The following is a 20,350-nucleotide window of genomic DNA, read 5'->3' as shown; positions in this document are numbered from 1 at the left end:
TAAGTTGTAGTGCACATGCTAATTTTTTGCAAACATGGAACCAAATTGCTCAAGCTTCATGGCAGGATACCTAAACATCTCCAGCAGAACCCTTTCTATATTTTGCTTTGAAAATTCCTACATCTCTTCATTTAAACGTTGGAAAAAAAATTCTGAAAATAACCATGTGGAGAGTGACAGGAAAAAATATTTTCACCATTTTCATTGAAATATTCCGTTTTTAGCGTATTTTCAACTAAGTTCATTTGAATTTCTGATCTTAATTGTAATCGCAGATGAAGCTAGTTATTATATCTTATAAATTATCACGATAATATAAATTTATTATTTGCATAATTTTCTGATGGGTAGTAAAGGCTGTAGACAGCTCAGAACAGAGAAACTTAATCATGTGAACTTAGAAATATACAAATATATACAAATACAAATCAACAAACTGTTGTGGCCTTGCCCAACGAGGTGGCTGAGGAAAAAGATGCTTTAATAATGTATATATATATATATTCTATATTCATTTATATATATGAAAATCAGCTTATTCGCTTATACGTATATGTTTCATTCGGATTTATATTTATCAGAAAAAATTTAACAACCAATTAAAAAATTTAAAAAATCAGGTTTTTTTTTCAAACATTAGCGATGTTTCATATTTCCCGAATCTAGAAGCTTTATCTATTTATCCCGCATTTTTCTCGATCAACTATGATCAACCTATGTTTGTAAGATCCCTAGAATGCCTAGGTGTAGGCAGATGCCTCATTGAGAAACATACGATTAAATACTGAATATCGGCACTTTTCGCCAAATGGCGAAAAAATCACCATTTATTGCTGAAATGGCATGAAAATTGATAGTTGGTTGAAAACATAGGCGGAGATAGACTTGGAAGTCTGGGGGACACGTTCATTATTGCTGGGGGGCACGATGATGATGATGCCAATTCATATACACATTAGATCAGTCGACTCAATCTTTGACGCCCCCCCCCCCGTATCTCTGCCCATGGTTGAAAATACAGGGCCACATCGAATCTGCAACGTAAAATATACTGCATTTGATTTTAAAAGAAAAACATTGAACATGACGAATTTCGCATATAAATATTCACAGTCATTTTTATCACCCAAACCAACTTTATCGCCTTCGGTGAAAAAAGAGGATATTTTTTTACGAAAAAGTCGAGATGACCAAAACTTCGAGCAGCCGCCCTTAAGGGATGTGTTGCAGGTCACATTGGGCCCCACCATGGAGGAAAGAATAACTTAGTTATTCTTTCCTCCATGGGGCCCCTCACTCACGGTGATAGAAGTAAAAAATTATACACATGAATTTGAATTTTTTTAGTAAGTGAAACAAGATGTCTGAGCCCTTCAACTATAAGAAAATAAAAAATTTATATTACGAAAACTTATTCGTCTCAAGAAGGGAACTCTATTACCCAGGGTAAACAAATGCATTTTTGTTTCTAGTTGTGGGCCAAAGTAGTGGTTCTCAACCTTTTTTTGTCCATGGGCCCCCTTTCAACCATTTCTCATTCCTGTGGCCCCCGTGCGAACATGAATAATTTTCTACTCCCCCTTCCTTTCTCCCCCACCCCCGTTTTCCTATTAGAAGATAGTTATTCAAAAATTGTCTGAAGTATAAATATTTTTGAATTTAATTTGATTAATTTTTAATTTATGAAAATAACGAAAAAGCAAAATAAACATAATAGAATACAGTAAAAATAGAATAAATCCCTTGGGGTCACAAAGGGTCTGTATTATCGTAATGTTACTTTTTGTGAAGTTTATTGTTTTGTGTTTTTCTCAGTTTGATTTGTATGTTTTATGTGTTGTGTGAGTCCAGTTAAAAAAATATATATTTTTAATCAATATAAACTCTGCGCTTGAAGACGGCACAATGTCATCAAATTATTCTTACTGGATGAAATTTTTATTATTTCCAAATTAGTTTTTTTTTGTGTGTAAATGATTATGGTTTCATTGAGAAATGTCAGTTGTAGCTTCAAAAATATGCATTCTCATGATGATAAAAATCGCAAAAAGTGGTAGCAAGCAGTTTTATTAATTTTATTCTCTTCGTGCGGATAAAAGTAGTAATGAGGGAGTAGCCCCACAAATGAATCACAGTTGAAAAGTTCAACCTTCCACATCGTTTTCAACAATAATACATGTATCAAGGATATAGGTTCATGTTGTAGCCCTACTATGAATTTAAAAAAATGAACTGAAATACGTGTGAAAACTTTTTAAATATTTGTTTGAACCATTCATTGAAGAGAAATCATGTACGCAGTGACAAAACTGTTCGTGTGAACATAATAATGATTCATTATCAGGATTTCAAGCCCATCGGAAAATATAAATAATCAGATTTTCAAATACGAAAATTATCAGTTTGTTGACTTCAATTTCGATACGGTAAAAATCTGATATTTTATTGGATGACAAGCTACCTTCAAGTGGCTTTTTGGTTCATAACGTGACCGCTCTCTAGCAGGCGAATGAAGCAACGTGCGTGTTGGCTCAAACACAACACAATATTTCACATAACAGTCCGTACTATATTTAACATACAGGGCGCATAGGTAACAAGGCATATGACATTTTACTGGCGAACCATTGGCCCTAGAAGCATACTTCCAGTTGGAAAAAGTACCCGAATAATGTGCAGTACTCAGATATTTGATTCATGTTGCCAGGGGTTACAGAGTTATTAAAATAGAAATGTTAACTTTTTATTTGGACACCCTGTGCCCCAAAACTCAATTGGAAAGTTGTTTTTCCTGGTCTCCGACAAAAAAATTCAACGTGTCTAAATTCAAATTTTCACTGAGATATTCCAAGAAAGTTGGACAAAAACAGCATTAAATGAGGGGAAACCATGTTACCCGCATTGAATGCTGTTTTTTTTCCAAATTTCTTCAAGTTTTTGAATTCGCATATCTCGGTGAATATTGCACTTAGAAACGTGAAATTATTTCAGTTGGCATCGGGAAAGACAGAGCAACAACTTCTTAATTGAGTTCTTTGGCACACGGGGACGGTGTAAAGAGTTGTTTTTATTTTATTTTATAGCTATACAACCCCTTACAACATGAATGACATATCTGAGTTGGACACGTGATTTGGATACTTTTTCTAGTTGGTTATGTCTCTAAGATTAATGGCTCACCAGCAAAGTGCCCTACGCCCTGTTACCCATGCAGCCTCCAAATATACGTAAAAAAATAGCTTGAGACGAAATACAGTCAGCTCTCATTGTAACAAATACCATTACAACGGGAAAAATATCGTTTTAACGAAAACTTTTCTAATCCCTCGGATAGGTTTACGTAGGAACAATATAAAAATCTGGAATTCCTCTGTAACGAAATTTCGTTATTACGAAGTGATTTCTCGGGTCTCTTGGAGTTCCGGTCTAATGGGGTTTGACCAAAGCGTATTAATAAAGGGTCTTTAATACGTTTTGGGTTTGACTGTATTTCCCCCCAAAAAAATTTGACATTTTTGCAGTAAAGTAATGAAACTTCAGCAATTTGATCTGAAAACAGTCCTTTTTATAATGATTAATATCCTTTTTACTTTTATAAATTTAGGAAGGAAACAAAAGGAAGGAAGGGTGGGGAGAAAAAGAAAAATGGAAAAGAAAAGAAATGTCTGTTTTCTTTATGGCATCCCTCTTTGAATGAAAAGTCTGAACACACACAATTTTCTGTCTTTACAGTTATTCCATTTTGCTTAAACCTCTTCTATAGTTTGTGTCAGGGCCTAATGTCACCCCCAAGTCGTAAAACCACCGAGATTACATGAACCACTTTTTTTATTTCCTTCTTCCTCATGTTAATGTTACTTGAATGGGGAAAAATTACGAAAAAAGATATTCTATGCATTTTGTTTGAAATTAAATTTTTTTAGTCAGTGACTAAAAAAATTTAATGTCACAAATTTCTTCGTGGCCCCCGTATCAGTAGCCGTGGCTCCCCTTTTGCCATATTTTCATCCGTGGCCCCCGGTTGAGAACCACTGGGCCAAAGGATCCCATAGCCCTTGACTGACCATATTTGCTCGAGGAAGATACGGGATACTGGGCTTCGAAATACGGGACATTGCTAATTATCGTCAAAAATGATGCTAAAAGTAAGCAAAGTTGTCAACTCATGCTAAAATCACAGAAAAGTCAACGACCACGGGAAATGAAGCGCTACTGTAAATTGCAGTGAATTAAAAAAAAAGACAAATATGTGAGATGAATATTCTTATTTGTAGTCGTGATTATCGTAATGTAATTTCTGAGTTGGGAAGATAATTTCAATTGTTAATTTGAAGAATAAGAAAAAAAAGTTAAGTTGGTATCGTTGAAAATACGTGAAAAACCGGGACATTTTTGCAAAAAAGTCGGGCAGTCAGAAAAACCGGAACTGTCCCGGGAAATACGGGACATATGTTCAATTAATCAATCCTAAATTTCCATTACTTTTCAAATTATTTCTTTCTTTTGGAATTATTTCTTTCATTAGTTTAAAATTTTCTTGAGTTCTGAATTTTCATAAATTTTAAATTTTCATTAATATTTTGTGTTAATTCACATTAAAATTGTGTTTATCTATTTTTTTGGCATGGATAATTTCTCAGTATTCCTGAAAATTTTGTAGCAATGTATGAATTTTTAGATGTCAATTCCACCCCCCCCCCCACCTCCGCCCCAAACTGTGTAGAAGACCTCAGTCCCGCAGCGGCCCCCGCCTTTTTCGCACGGGGACCCCGCAACTGGTAAGGGCGGCCTTACCCAAATTATGGGTTATATGTAGGCTGACCATATTTTCTCGAGAGAAATACGGGACATTGGGATTCCAAATACGGGAAAATACGGGACATCGCCAATTATTGCCAAAAACGACGCCAAAACCAAACAAAGTTGCCAAATATTGTTGAAATTACGGTTAAATCACAATGGCGGGAAATGATGCATTACTGCAAATTGAAGTGGATTAAAATGTATTCCACGAAAAAAAAAGTTTACCAAACCAAGGCAAATGTGGGAGATTAGTATTCTCATATATAGATGTATCATAAAATAATTTATGAGTTGAAAATTAATGTCAATCTTTGACTTCAATAAAGAATAAAATTTCAAGTAGGCTTTGTGTAAAATACGGGAAAAACCGGGACACTTTTGCCAAAAAGTCGGGACAACTAAAAAAACAGAAAAAACCGGGACTGTCCCGGGAAATACGGGACGTATGGTCACCCTAGTTATATGTGACCGTACGTCCCGTATTTGCTGAGACAGTCCCAGTTTTTTCTGTTTTTCTGGCTGTCCCGACTTTTTTTCAAAAATCTCCCGGTTTTTTTTTAGAGGAGAAATATATATACTTATATTTCTTCTCGATGGGTTTTTCACGTATTTTCAACGAAGCCAACTTGACTTATATTCTTCAAATTAACGATTAAAATTGCTTCTCAACTCAGAAATTACATTACGATAGTTACGGCTGCAATCAAGAATATTTATTTCACATATTTGTCACACACATATATTTTTTTAATTCACTGCAATTTGAAGTGGCGTTTCATATCTTTCGATTAGAGACTTTTCCGTGATTTTAGCACGAGTTGGCAACTTTGCTTATTTTTGGCATGATTTTTGGCAATGATTGGCGATGTCCTGTATTTTCCCGTATTTTTCGCAGCCCAATTTCACGTATTTTTCTCGAACGAATATGATCGGCCTAGTTATATGGTCACGCGAGTCATTTGCCTTCATCTCTGGGCACAATTTGCACTGCTTGATCAAAGTGGAGGAAATGTTACAGATTTTCTTGTAAAAGCTTTAAAATATTTATGTACCACTTATGTTGCACCATGAAGAGATTTTATTTCCAATATTGGACGTGAAAATTAAAGAATCAATTTTAACCCTTTAATCCTCTTTTATAAAGTTCGAAACCCTTTACAAAAACTTTCCGGGTGTTGAGACAAGACTTTATCACGCCTTTGATGAAACGTCACGATAAAATGACCAATCAGAGTTTTCTATGATCTCTACAATCCAGGATTAGGATTCACTCCAGCCGGTTGTTAGCAATTCAATTTTGCCGCTCGTTTAAAAGGCTGTTAATATGTTACAGTTTCATGGGTTTTAATTGACAAGAAGGTTTGTTATTTATTTAGTTTCACAATTTGGACTCTCCATTTTGTATTAGGGGGAACTTATGTTGTGTAAAAAATGCATTGAATTATAAATTGAAGTGTAAAGCAAATTTTACACCTGTGATTCGTATTACCACTCAAGTTTCTTAAGTATTGTTTACAAAAAATAGAATCGATATATATAATATTTTCAACTGTGATATTTATAGATTGTATTTTTTAACATTATGTTTAGTTTATCTGTAACTGTATTTGTTGGAAATGAGAAAATTATAAACTTTCTATTCCATCAAATATAGTATTGCCTCAGTATAACATTAGTTTTTAAATATCCCAGTCATCCAGTGCCCCTTTTTCGCATGGGCAAACAGGGCACATGCCCAACGTCAGGGCCGTAATTAGGTATTTTGCCGCCCCCCACTTTAAAATTCGATAATTTTATAGCTGTGTTTAGAGGCGCCGACATAAAGTAAACATTGGGGGGGGGGGGGAAGCTGAAAGTTGCTGGTCGTCCTGTATATACGGGACTCGAGCGCATACGAAGGAGAGGGAGGGTATATTGCATTGCATTTTCAGAAATTATTAGTGGGGGAGCTTAGCCCTCTTGAAAAATTTGTTAAAGGGGGAAGCTGAAATGGCCTTAGCCCCTAGGTTCCGGCGCCTATATATGGCTGTTCTTTGTTCCCACCTAAAACTGTCGCCCCCCCCCCCATAAATTTTTCTGCCCTGCCCCTTCTGGTTCTGCCCAATGGCCACAAATTTATACGGCCCAAAAATTATTCAAGGAATTTACTTTCACATCTTGTTGAATTCTTGAATAATTGTAAAATTAAAGACTTGATGGTTCATAAAATCAGGAAAAGCCATTGTGAATTTCAGCATCTAGTTTGTGAAAGTAGCAAAACTTCAGGATGCGAGTAACTCATATTTCGAGTTTCACAAAACGAGCAAAAATTTAAAAATATTTGAAGAGATTTTGTTTTGATAAACAAGACATTTCTCAAAATACATGAAGTACTGTAGAACTTTCGTTTTTATGAGCATAATTTGTTCCTTTGCTTGTAACCGAAAACACTTGTATATCAAATCAAACTTCCTCATAGGACCATGGGCGGAGATACGGGAGGGGGGCAGCATCAAAGGTGAAGTTGACTGATTTAATGTATATATGCATATATGAATTGACATCACTGACATCATCGTTCCCCCAGAAATAATGACCGTGCCCCCCCCCCCCAGACTTCCAAGTCTATCTCCGCCTATGCATAGGACATTATGAAAACTTAAATGATTCGTTCAACAATTGCGACTGTTTCTCTCGAAACTATGGTTCATTTCAATGGAAGAGAACAAGTTGATTTATTTTAATTTATGCCTAAAAAAACCAAACATTTTCTTGTTCTCAAAGGAAATTTTAATGGTTTTAGGTTATATTGGGGCTGCTGATTTCAAAACTGGTGTTGGTTTTGCTTAATCGACTCCAGTTTTTGAGATGATGTATAATATCAATATTTCAATAGTCTGCAGCCACTAATTTTTGTGTGGAAATTTTTCTTTCAACATTTTATTTACTTCCCTATTTTATTCAACACATCATTACCAGACATCAGTGATCTTTATTTATTTAAAGTACAAAGCTACAGGTTTAACCCCAATTACAGATTGCAGTAAAAATAAAAATTAGCACAGAATAGAAAAAAGACAACATGATAAAGTACACAAATGACAAAAAGTAACAAAAATTACGTAAAATACAAAAATTCTATACAAAGAATATATACAACGCAATCTCAGCAAAAATCTAAAGTCAGTAACAGACTAATGAAAAATATCCAGATGTTGAAGCTCATTACAAAATTCGGAAAATCTATTTACAGCACAGTAATTACCAATATTAGTATTGAATGATTTGATGGCAAATAATCAATTAGGTTTTGTATTGCGACGCTTAATATTGAAACAGATTTTGTTGAAAATGGGTATGCAATCAATTTGGTTAGTCAACAGTTTCTTGAAAAAAATAACGAGCAAGTACTCTCTGCGTTTTTGTAAACCAATGACATTGAAACTGTTTCGTAGATGAATGGCAGATAGAATATTGTTTTAAGGACCATGTTTTCTGAAATATAAATACCTTAGAAAGTTGTTTTGAATAATTTCAAGATTAAGTCTAATATGGCAAGCGTGAAATGGGTTCCAGATAGCAAGTATATTCCAGTTTAAATCTTATAAGCGTATTAAAAAGGGATATTAAAGTATTACTATCGCTGAAATCTCTCGACATTCTTTTAAGCAAGCCAAGTTTTTTATACTGTATGACACAGAGCAAAGATTTCTAATGTGATCAGCAAAGTTAAAATTGGTACTATAAATAACTCAAATCTGTCGCAGAGGTTCTTCTAAGCAATTGGCTATTATTTTTATACATAAAAAACATTGGATTTTCTTTTTTTGTGAGTGAAATGAAAGAAAACATTTATCAATATTGAGATTAAGTCTATTAAGTAAACACCATTCGCGTGAAGCAAAGACAACTCATTTTGTAGGCTATATCATGGGCGGAGATACGGGGGGTATGGGGGCACTGTCCCCAGTGTCAAAGGTGAAGTTGACTGATCTAATGTATATACGCATATATTAATTGACATAATCATCGTGCCCCCCAGACATAAAACCGTGCCCCCCAGACTTCCAAGTCTATCTCCGCCTATGGGCGAATACAATCAATACTTTTAAAAATCTTCAAATCAACAGCAAAGAGTTGATAATTTTTGAAAAGTGTGGATAGATCATTGATAAAAATGATAAATAGCAACGGGTCTAGGACAGATCCCTGAGGTACATCATAACTAGCAACAAAACCTTGGCTTAAATTGGATTTATAGGATACAAATAACACTCTATTGGATAAATAGGAAATGAACCCATGGCCCCCACATCCTAGAGCAGGGCCCCTAGGCTGGGATCTTTTGCGGGTCCCCCCCCCCCGGACCACTTTCACTGGCCCCTTTATGATGAATTTATAGCGTGAAAAGAAAAAAAATGGCGAAAATCGCCCAGGGCTGGAGCCTTGTCAGCCCACCCCTTGTGGGGGTAATGAATGAACCAATTCACTAAGAGTTAAAACTGATTTTACTAATTTTGCTAATAAGAATTCATGATCAATATGATCAAAAACTTTTGAAAAATCAGCATATATGACATCAAGTTGTCTTTATCTATTGATATTAAGTTTATTAATGATTTACATTTCACACAGTTTCAATGTGATTTGTATGCTGCTTGTGGCATGAGCAGATCCAGAGCTCCTTGTTCGGAGGGGTTGATTTTACAAAATAATAAATAAAATGAGTTATACACCATGAATAGGGTGACCATACATCCCTCATTTTGTCCTGTATTTTCCGGAATAGTCCCGATTTTTTTGTTTCTTCTTTGTCCGGAATTTTTTGAAAAATGTATTGGTTTTTCTTATTTTTTAATCAAGTTTTCTTGAATTAGTTATTCAATCAAAAACTTTTATACAGGTAATTTTTTCATCAGAGTTCATGAATTATCGCGTTTTGCTTGGCGGGGGTTGATCACCCCCCCCCCCCCCATGGATCTGCACCTGGCTTATGGTATTATCATTGAAATTCAACTTTCACTTCATCCCAAAAACTAGAGTCAATCTGATAAAACCATTGTCAGATTTGTAATTAGTGTCCCAAAAGCACCCTAAAATCACTGAAATGTTTTTTTTTAATTTTAACGCCTGTAGAGGTGTTAAATCCAACGTAAAAGAACAATTTTTTTTTTTTTTTTAAGTTTTTTTGTTAGGAATTGTTGGGCTAAGTTATGAGGGAGGGCATGACTCACAAGGGTAGGATTGACAGGGCTCCAGCCTCTTTTTTTTCACGCTATAAATTAACTGTAGAAGGGTCTTCCATTTAAAATCTGGCTTGGGGCCCGCAAAAGATTCCGGTCAAGTGGCTCTGATGCAGGATGTAGGCAGGGTTGTCAAATTTTCTCCCCGGGTAGATATCCATTTTCCCTCCGGGCTGGGTTTTTTAGGGGCAAATTTTTTTTGAAGAAAATGTGTTGCTTTCAGATTAAAATTTTATTTTAAGGTTAGTTTATGTATTCCAGAAATTGCTACATAGTGCAGTGTTTAGAATAGCTTGACTCACTGCTGAAAATGAATTGGGGACCGGATGTTTATGTCCAAGCTTTCACCGATGATCTGGTCTTTGTGATCTCGGCGAGAACTCCCAACGACATTGGCAGCACTGCAGATGCCACGTTTGACGAACTGTCAAAATGGCTAGAAGATCATCGTCTCAGCATGGAGGTGGCTAAAACTAAATTACTATGGCCACACCCCAAGAAAAAGCGTCCCTGCATAAGAATCAATGGTGATCGACTGCAAATATCTAAATGCATGAAATATCTTGGAGTGCATATTGAGCATCAGTTCAAATTCACGACGCATGTGGCGAAACAAATTGATAAGGCTCAAGACACCATGTAAAAATTGAGACGCATAGCAGGTCCAAAGTGGGGTGTACGCCAAAAAGTTAGGAACATTTTGTACAGATCGGTTGTACAACGGTAAATTTTATACGCAAGCACCATCTGGTATCAAAACCCGGCACAAATACTCCGTAAATTACTAGATGTTGTCCAACATCCGTTCTTATTGTATGTAACTGGTGCATACTGAACTACGGCCAATGATGTTCTGTATACTGCTATGGGAAACCCTCCGCTCAGCCTATATGTTGAATATGACGCTCGTCGATCTACAATCCTGCATTTGGGTAAGGAGGTTTGGATGGACGGAATTCTTATAACACCTGATGCCTACGAAGGGAACAATAGGAGTTGGCTTCATCATCCCAGTGTGGACTTGTTCCAGAATCAAGTTCCGCTGCCTTGTGTGGAACAATGCTCATCGGATGAAGCTATTAGTATATTCACGGACGGCTCAAAAACAGACATCCACGGCCTGTGCATACGTAGTTATGAATGCAGAAGGATCTGTTGAAGAGGTTTGGAGTCGACGGTTGCATCAAGGGAACAGCATCTTTCAGGCGGAGGTTCTGGCCAAACTAGCTGCAGTAGAATGGGCGATTAAGCAAAATCAGCAGACGACGATATATACTGACAGCACGTCTAGTATTAATGCGATTCGTGATCAGCGCACTCCACATGAAAATACTCTGCGAATATGCAATCATTTATACAACCATCCGTCTATCAGTATCAAATGAGTCAAAGGCCATGCAGGAATAGCGGGGAATGAAATTGAGGACAGATTGGCCAAAGATGCTCTTAATCTCCCAACGGAAGAACAACTCTTGCTACCACGCAGTCATATCAAACAGCCGCTAAAAAGTGACCTGTTACAAAAGTGGCAACAGCTATGGGACAAGAATGCACATAAAGATGCCTATAAGATACAGAAACGCGTCCGGTGGAATGGTACTATTTGGTATAGAGAGAAAGTTATTATGATAACTGAGCACGGCCCATTACCGACGTATCTAGAACGTTTTAAGAAGTCGGACAACGCCATGTGTGCTTGTGGTGAGATTGGATCTTTACGGCATTACCTGACATCTTGCCCATATACAAAAAAATTTCATTTTGGTGCTATTCCTGAAAACGGTTGACTGTGTTTCAAAAGAAGAGTTTTGAAGAGCCCTATGAGCCTTGCTCGGGTGCGGTGGATTATATTGCTCCTCGATAACAACTTACACCGCATACATACTAAGAAAACTGGAAGTGCGCGTCTGAGTGGTGGGAGCGATGACAAGTTCAAACTGGCAAGAGTCCCAGTGATTGATCTTAAGAGGAAATATGATCTTCAACCACGTCGGTGTCAAAACAAAAGTAACCGATAAATGGAAAACAGAAGCAAGTTCACCTGCAAGGAGGAGATAAATCAAGTCATTGATGGCAAGGACGAATTAAGTGTGATTTACTTGGCTATATAGCGAATTGTGCTGATTTTAGTTCACCCGGTGACGATTCCAGTGACGACTTGCGGCCAAGACGATGATGACTGCGACTAATTCACCGTGATTCGAAATTTTATATTCCAAGATTATCAGCAATCATTCGATCCATTGACGATTACTATATTCTTATGGGATGGACAGCTATACACCACCATCTTATAATCCCGTTTATAATTTTGATTGCCCATTGGCGTTGATTGTTTAGATTTTATTTATTTGTTATACGACTGCAAGAGTTGGCGATCAATTTTTATGTAAATTATTTTATTTTGCTGCCTTCGTCTGAGGTGGTCATGTTATGTTGTTTTTAATAAAACTTTCCTTCGGGAACGCTTCGATATCTCTCTGAGATGGGAAGCGGGGTGTGCCCGGTCTTCAAAGGTCAAAGTGTTTAGAATATGTATATTTTGAAGTATTTTTAAAAGATTTTTTTGGGAGTAAAAATGTGATAATTTCTTGTAATCACACACTTTTTTATAATTCTTCCAACTACTTTTTTTATGTAAGTATTTAGGTACGAGATTCATATATTAAAATGTTACAAGAAACCGCAAACAGAAAATGTATCCATGAACTTAAATATGTAATATATGTATTATACCTGATATGTGATAAGCGATAATTTCTATGGATATGTTTATTTATAATCTATATATATAATTGATTTTCTTTGTGTGTGCATGTTCTCTATACAAATCTACAATTTTAAATCGATCGTCGCAAAATTTTGCATATATACCAAATGGGACCCAACTTGAATGATAGGCTACTTTAAAATTTTGTCACAGTCACAGCAGGGCAAATGTCCGAAATGGGTAAAAAAATGTAGGGCAACAATGGTTTTTGGGCCTCAACCATAACTTTCGGAACGTTTACTTTGGTTACCGTGGTTCCCTAGCAATGCATTTCAGACGTGTATATGCCTTTACAATGGTCTGTCACTTTAATGGTACCAGTGTATATATAATAGAGAGTATCGTTCACAGAGTATCATTATATCGAGATTTCACTGAATTTAAAATAAAAAAAAAACTATTTTTCAGAATTTTGACGTGCAGCTTTGCTTTTTTGCATGTTATGAATATAAGTGGGTAAAAAACACAGTTCCTCTTTAGGAAGATAGTTTCCTCTCTCCTCTATACCCCTCCCCATGGCCCCCATATCCTAAAGCAGGGCCCCTCAGCTGGGATCTTTTGCGGGCCCCTTTATGATGAATTTATAGCCTGAAAAAACAAAAAAATGATGTAAATCATCATCAATCATCATTGGGTGGGCCCCAAGGCTGGAGCCTTGTCAGCCCACCCCTTGTGGGGGCCATGCCCCTCCCTAATCCCATTCTAACAATCTTGCATTTTTACTTTCAAGATACCAGTAGAAACAAGTCACACCTTGTTCTATATAGAAGGTAGTAGTCATTGTGATGGTCTAGGGCCAATTCATTGTAACTTTTCAACCAAGTGTTTCATTCACTTGAATAAGAGGATTAGGAGGTGTTGAAGGTATCAGTCAAAATACAATAGGTAAAGGGGAAAGGAATAGATCCTCCATTATCCATATATTCGTCAAAAGCACTCAAGGATTGGAAACAGTTTGACCCAAAAAAGTCATTCCCGCTTGACCAGTTAAGCTGCCCCTGCACCTTCCCCCAAAAAATTTGACTTGATATTGAAGGTAACCAAATTGTCACATTTTGGCAAGAAAGTGTTGATTTGGCTAAAAGAAATTTCAAACAGATCTCATTTGGCTAACACTTTACAAATCTGGTAATAAATTTACCAACATAGGGGACAAAGCTAATACGTTAGTGATATGTAATATTAAGGTTATACTATCGCATTACATGGAGAGAAAAAACGTCAGTCATGAAGGAAGAAGACAAAACTTGGCTTCTAATGGGATTGAATATTTCAGTTAATTTTCAAGAAGTGACAACCAGCTGCTGGTGGAGAAATATACTTTCGTTTGGTGCATAACTGATCATTAGAGAAATGGCACGTCACAAAATTTAAAAACCTTATAACTTAATATTCGTCTGATCCGAAAACAGAAAATGCTTTTCCATATTAGTTTTTCACAAGGAATCACGTGTGTAATTTTTGGGTGGTTGATAGTTACCACCCTGTATATGAATTGGCAGAGTTCATATTTCTTTTTAGAGGGTTTTTGGCTGTAATCCTCTACGCTGGCCAGTGCGGGTTAGAAGAAGCCCATCCGCGTCCTTTCACCATGTGTTAAACATGGCTACTTACATGCTGCACCATGAGAAGGTGTGGATTGGACTTTAAGCCTCTATTCCTATTCGATTCCTTCAAGTCCTCATAATGAAGCAATCAAAGGGTCTTCTCCTAGTTAACAAGTAGACTATAATGTCTTTACTCAAGAAAAGTGTTTAACCAGTGTGTGCTACACCAGCACTGACTTATGGAGCTGAAACATGGACACTCACAAGCAAGATGATACAAAGGCTACAGACAACACAAAGGAGCATGAAAAGATATATGCTAGGCATCACAAGAAGAGACAGAAAACGAATCACTTGGATAAGAAGCCATACAAAGGTACTGTATATGATATCATGGAAAGAATTAAACATCTAAAATGGAAATGGGCTGGACATATCGCAAGAAAGGACAACAGATGGACCACAAGTATTCTAGATTGGTACCCCAGTGGTGTTAAACGTCTGAGAAGGCGTCCCCATGCAAGATGGATTGACGAGATCAGAAAAGTGGCTGGAGTCAACTGGATGGCTAAAGCATCAGACAGAGCAAAATAAGAAATTTTAGAGACCACCTTCATCCAACAGTGGATTGAAAATGGTTGATATGAATTGGCATCATGTCCCCTCCCCCTGTTTTTCATGTCTATCTCTGCCTATGTAAGAGGGAGAGAGTCTTTTATGGAATTGTGCTATAGAGCAAGGCTGTAGCAGGGCGGGGGTCTTGGAAGGTCTTTCTTTTAAACCAAGCACAACTCAGGTCTATCACCATCTATGGGCAATTTATTACCTACTGAGCTGTGCTGGAAGTGTGTGTATCTAACAGTCTGAGTGCGTATATAGTGTTGTCTGATTTTTCAGTACTGCCATTAAAAAATCAGACACTGTATTGGGTACACTGGGGTTGATCTGGGCCCCCCCCCTTCTCCCGAAATGTGAGTAAATGACTGAAAAAAGGGAAAAAGATGGTCAAATCTATTTTTCTATCACTTTGATTCCCCCTCCGAATGAAATTTCTGGCTACGAGCCTGTTATAAAGGCCACTCCTGCAGTCAGTGATGTCTTTACGAATGGGCTTGAATCGAGCAATGGCCTTCCAACTATTGAAGGGTTTCATTAATACGCACATGCATACAATATTTTTATCTCAATTTCAAGAAAATATTTTAAAGGCCAAAAAAAAATTCTTGAGCCTTGTCCCTTAATTCATTAAGACGGTCTTGCCTGCAATGAAAGAAAGCAAACCATGTGTTGGCTTAGTTGTGATCCTGTGACACGTAACAGACAACATAAATATGCAAAGCCAACAATATGTATGCATGACTATATACAGTAGTTTTATATTAGTCTTTGATATTCATGCTACTCAAATTGTGAGAAATATCTTGTTTATGAAGTTAAAATATGTTTAAAAAATTCTGAAATTTTCACTTGTCTTGTGATACATTGCTCATATATTGAGTCAGAATGCACTTACAATTTTTGCTCATCTTGTAAATTAGCCTACTTGTAAACTGAAGTTCCACTGTATGTATGATAAAGACTCTTGGGTGAGGACTGGTCTACAGGAAGCTTTGCATATTCTCCCTGTCTGTCGAGCGCCAAGTGATCATCACTAAGAAGCTGACAGTTCACTTTCTCTGATTGCAGGCAAGGCTGTTTTAACGAATTAAAGAGACCAGACTAAGGCATTTTTTGGGGTTTTTTATTTCAATGAAAGACCAAATTGAAAAAAGTATGTATATGTGTAGGGAAACAGCTATAGTACCTTGATGACTTTTTGGCAATTTCTTTTGTAGCATGTTAAAGCTTTTCTTCCTAGTCGTGATGGTTGGCCATTTTCTTCCGTTGGCATTTTTTTACCAGCTATTAGTATTATTTCCTGTTTTACTGTTATCCTCTGGAGATGACATCACTCCCTTAGAGATTGCTAGTAATCATAGGATTTTGTACGGAGTGTGTTTAAATCAAGTTCATTAACGTTTTAGACCTTTTTTTGTTTGTTTATACATTATGTTGTATAATTCCATTTTCTTAGCATGTTAAATTTGTTTTTCTTGTTGGAATATTTCATTTTGGTTTTTTTTATTAGGTTGTACATTTTATATTTACATTTTAATTTTTTTACATACTAGCCGTTGTAGTTTTAATCCTGCTATCATGTTTTTATTGAACCCAGAAATTTTTTTGATCAAACTCAGATTGTTTTTTTTTCTAACTAATGTTATTTAAAAGAGTCTGGGTTATATTTTTTCAATTCCATATCTCGTCTAGAATGTTTTATTTTTAATCTTGATCTCTTATTTAGTCTAAGAGTGTTTTGTTATTGCTTTTTTTTATATTGTAATTTTTTTTTTAAGCCATAATTTTTTTTCCCTTTTTATCAATGTGTCAGCAGTTTTTTACTGAGTTTCACTTTTGGTGACTTCTTGTCATGCTTCAAGTATTTTTCTGATCAAAAAAAAAATCAACACATCACCAAAAGGGATTATACTATAGCTGTTCCCGTGTAGGCCTATTAATGAAACCCTTCAAAAGTTTGAGGGCCTTTGTTTTTGATTGCAGCCCATTTGTTAAAATGTCACTGACTATAGAAGTGATATTTTTAGTACAAGCTGATGAAAGACTTTCTCAACCTATTGTCGTGTGTTAATTCAAGCCGATTTAAAAATGAAGCCTCGGCAGTTTTGTATCATTTCCAGAAATACTTGAAAGCTCAATATAAAATAATTTAAAACATAGGTGTAAACTTATATCCGGCCCATGGGCCAGAGTCCCCCCCCCTCCCCCCAATATTTTTGAAGACCCAGCTCGGCCCCAAAAAATTTGTGTGAATGGTTTTCTTATTTTGTATGATGAAAAAAAAAATTTTTTTTTTACTAAAAATTGTCTTGATTATGAATTATATATTGGTAACAATCTGCTCAAAATTTTGTTTAGGCTTTCTTGTTCCATGCCAATAATTCTTCCTCATTTCTTCCCTGCTGTTTAGTCCCCTCAGTTCCACCCTCCCTCTGTGCCAATCCTTACTGCCAGAAGGTATGACTGACGATGTTTCTTTGAGTGGGGAGGGAATTTTTTTCTTGTTTGCCTGGTCAAACATAAGAGTCTTTTTTTTGTTCACTATGACCAAGGGAAGGGGGGGCCGCATGACACCAGCACGAATGGAGCCCAAAGATGTGTGGTGGAAGAGGCGCCGACACAAAGAAAACATTGGGGGGCTGGAAGATGCTGATCGTCCCGTATATATGAGACTCAAGTACGAGGAGAGAGAAGACTCATTGCATTGTTTTTTAGGAAATTATTGGGGGCGCTCAAATGTCCTTGGCCCCTAGGTTCCAGCACCTATGTGTGGTGGTGGTGAAAATCAGAAGGTCAATAACATTGAAACCAAGATAAGAAAAATTACATTCTGTGCAGGATAGGCACCAGAACCTAGGGGCCGAGGCCATTTAAGCTCCCACAATAAATTTTGTAAGGGGACTGAGCCCCCCAATAATTGCTGAAAAAGCAATGCAATGACCCTCCCTCTCCTTCGTACGTGCTTGAGTCCCATATATACGGGAAACCCAACAACTTTCAGCCCCCCCCCCAATGTTTTCTTGAAAAATATTGGGGGAAAAACAGTACATTCTAAATGTCCATTCACAAGAAAAAAACCGAACGGCCGATGCCGAAACATTTTTCGAGCCTCTTTGCAACAATATTTGACTGTGGGGAGGGTAGAACACAGAAGCAAATAAGCAAGTGAATTATAGTATTAATTTAAAAAAAAGAAAAAATAAACAATTTTCAAAGGTTTAAGAGCCCTTCGGCCAGAACCTGAGCTCCTCAAGAACTTCAGAAGATTATGGTGATTTTATAGTTGATTTTTTTATTGTATATAAATGATCCACCCGTTGACGAGTGTTGATTATGTGAAAAAAAGAATTATTTCGGCCACACCCGTCTTCCTGGTATGCTTCGATATCTCTTTGAGATGTGAAGCAGGTTGTATCCGGTCTTCAAAAGTCGAAGGAGTCGCTAGGCAGGGCCGGAATTGGAGGGAGGGGCAGCAAAATTTATGGAGTGGCAATTTTAGGTTGGAACAAAGAACACCATTACAAAATTATCGAATTTTAAAGTTTTGGGGGCGGCAAAGTAATGTTTGATCTGGCTGCAAAGATTCTAGTTACGTTCCCCCCCCCCCACCTTCAAGTTTTCTTCCCGTCTGGTTGGGTGTTTCGAAGATGAGAAATGAAACTAAAACAAATTCAATTAAACACTGTCACTTAGTCATTGTAAAGAAGACCTACTATCAGGGTTAGGGGTTTCAGATGGCCAAAACTGGTTCTGGACAGGACACGCGGGATAAACTGTCCAAAACTGTCTAAAAGTGTCTGAAACTGTCCAAAAGTGTCTGAAACTGTCTAAAACCTCCAAGTTTCAAAATGTTATGTGGAAACCTTTTGGATTTTGTTTTTTTTCATGATACTAACATATTACAAAAAATACTAGCAGAAAATAAAACTAAATCAAAAATATTTCAAAAAGGTGTCATTTGTTTTTTTTTCCTAAGTAAACTTTCATTAAATTGATGGTTTTAAGTTGGAAATCTGATCGTAAATTAATATCACGTATATAACTGTTTAAATATAAACACTGTCTCCAGTTTTTTAGTTTGTCATAAATGTTATTTCTACTCCACATCTTATTTTTCATATATGATTATGAAGCAGGTACTGTATTTAGTACAGTGATTGTCCAAAACCCTGCCGAATCTCTCCAAACACTTTTCTTTAAAAAATATATTATATTGAAGGTACCAAATATGCATAGTCACAGTTAAATAATCATTGCATTATTGTGAAACAACATAAATATTATTTTTTATTAGATAGCAATATAATGATGTGAATATATATCAATGGTGTAGTGTTTATTTGATGCAAATTGTTCTGTTTTGACTTTTCAAACTTTTTTTTTTAATTTTAAATAGATCTTTCTATTTTACATTCTCAATTTTTGAAAACTAATTATAAATAAAGGAAAATATATCTGAAGAAAATGAGGCCACTATGTAGCACCTACTCATGACTAACAAAACAATTTCACAAACACTGATTACGCCTATATGATGATAAAAGACTTCAAGATCCAAAGTTTTTGTTAAATTTAAATTGCTGCGGTTATGAGGCTAGGAGCTAATATTTTACCGAATAAATTCAAGCTATATTTACAATTCTATCATTCAATACTATCAATACAATACAATTCATACAATTACAATTCTATCATTCAATACTATCAATACAATACAATTCATACAATTACAATTCTATCATTCAATACGAAAAACACTGGAAGAAGGCTTATCAAAAGACTGTCTTTAACACATTGTTTTTTTTTTATTTTCATGTCGCCCAAGTTATGCATCAATTGAAAGAATATTTTCAAATTTTGTTATCTTAGAAATCATTTTGGCACAGATAGGGCAGCTAAATAAGTTGTTATATTGAGTGTTAAAAAGTGCAGCTGCGCTTGATTGTTAGTGCTCGGTTATTACGTAAGTTTAATTTCATTCTGTAGTCATATCTATTGTTTTTTTCTGATTTCCATGCAACAACTTTTTATCCCATTCTTGTATCTTTCATGTTTTCATAAATCTAATATCTAACCTCAAGACAGTTCAGTTTCAATTGTTTGATAACCTGATATCAGTCATATAACCCTTTTGCACATACTGTTTTGAATTTCAAAATTTTATATTTAATGTAATTTTAATATAATTTATATAATATAAAGTTTATTATTTGATTATAGAAGTTACCTCTTCATCAAATTGCAAAGTTTTTCACTTAGTCATAAATATGAGGTTGTGGACAGATTAGGACAGTTTTGGACAGTACGATTTTATATTTTACCTTACTATCCAAAATCTTGCCAACTCTGGTAAATATTGTTTATGCCTATTCATGCCTTAAAAATACAGA

The 20,350-nt window shown here is 36.0% G+C and overlaps 1 protein-coding gene across 2 annotated transcripts in view; it reads left to right on the top strand.

The window, feature by feature from the left end:
- Positions 1-6,033: 6,033 nt before the first annotated feature.
- The window catches only part of LOC149085214 (uncharacterized), a 123,710-nt gene continuing 109,393 nt past the window's right edge, over positions 6,034-20,350 (top strand). The window contains exons 1-2 of one of the 2 annotated variants that reach the window (XM_089233079.1): positions 6,088-6,162; positions 15,881-16,113. The gene's annotated coding sequence lies outside the window, so the exon portion shown is untranslated. Of the gene's footprint in view, positions 6,163-15,880; positions 16,114-20,350 lie in introns of both variants that reach the window. The other variant, XM_089233078.1, reaches the window with a different exon arrangement.

Source organism: Pholcus phalangioides, unplaced genomic scaffold, assembly GCF_987345545.1.
Source record: "Pholcus phalangioides strain wild (caught in Gottingen) unplaced genomic scaffold, Ppha-v1.0 ptg000007l_1, whole genome shotgun sequence".
NCBI classification, from domain to species: Eukaryota; Metazoa; Arthropoda; class Arachnida; order Araneae; family Pholcidae; genus Pholcus; species Pholcus phalangioides.
This window is presented reverse-complemented; position numbering and strand designations above follow the sequence as displayed.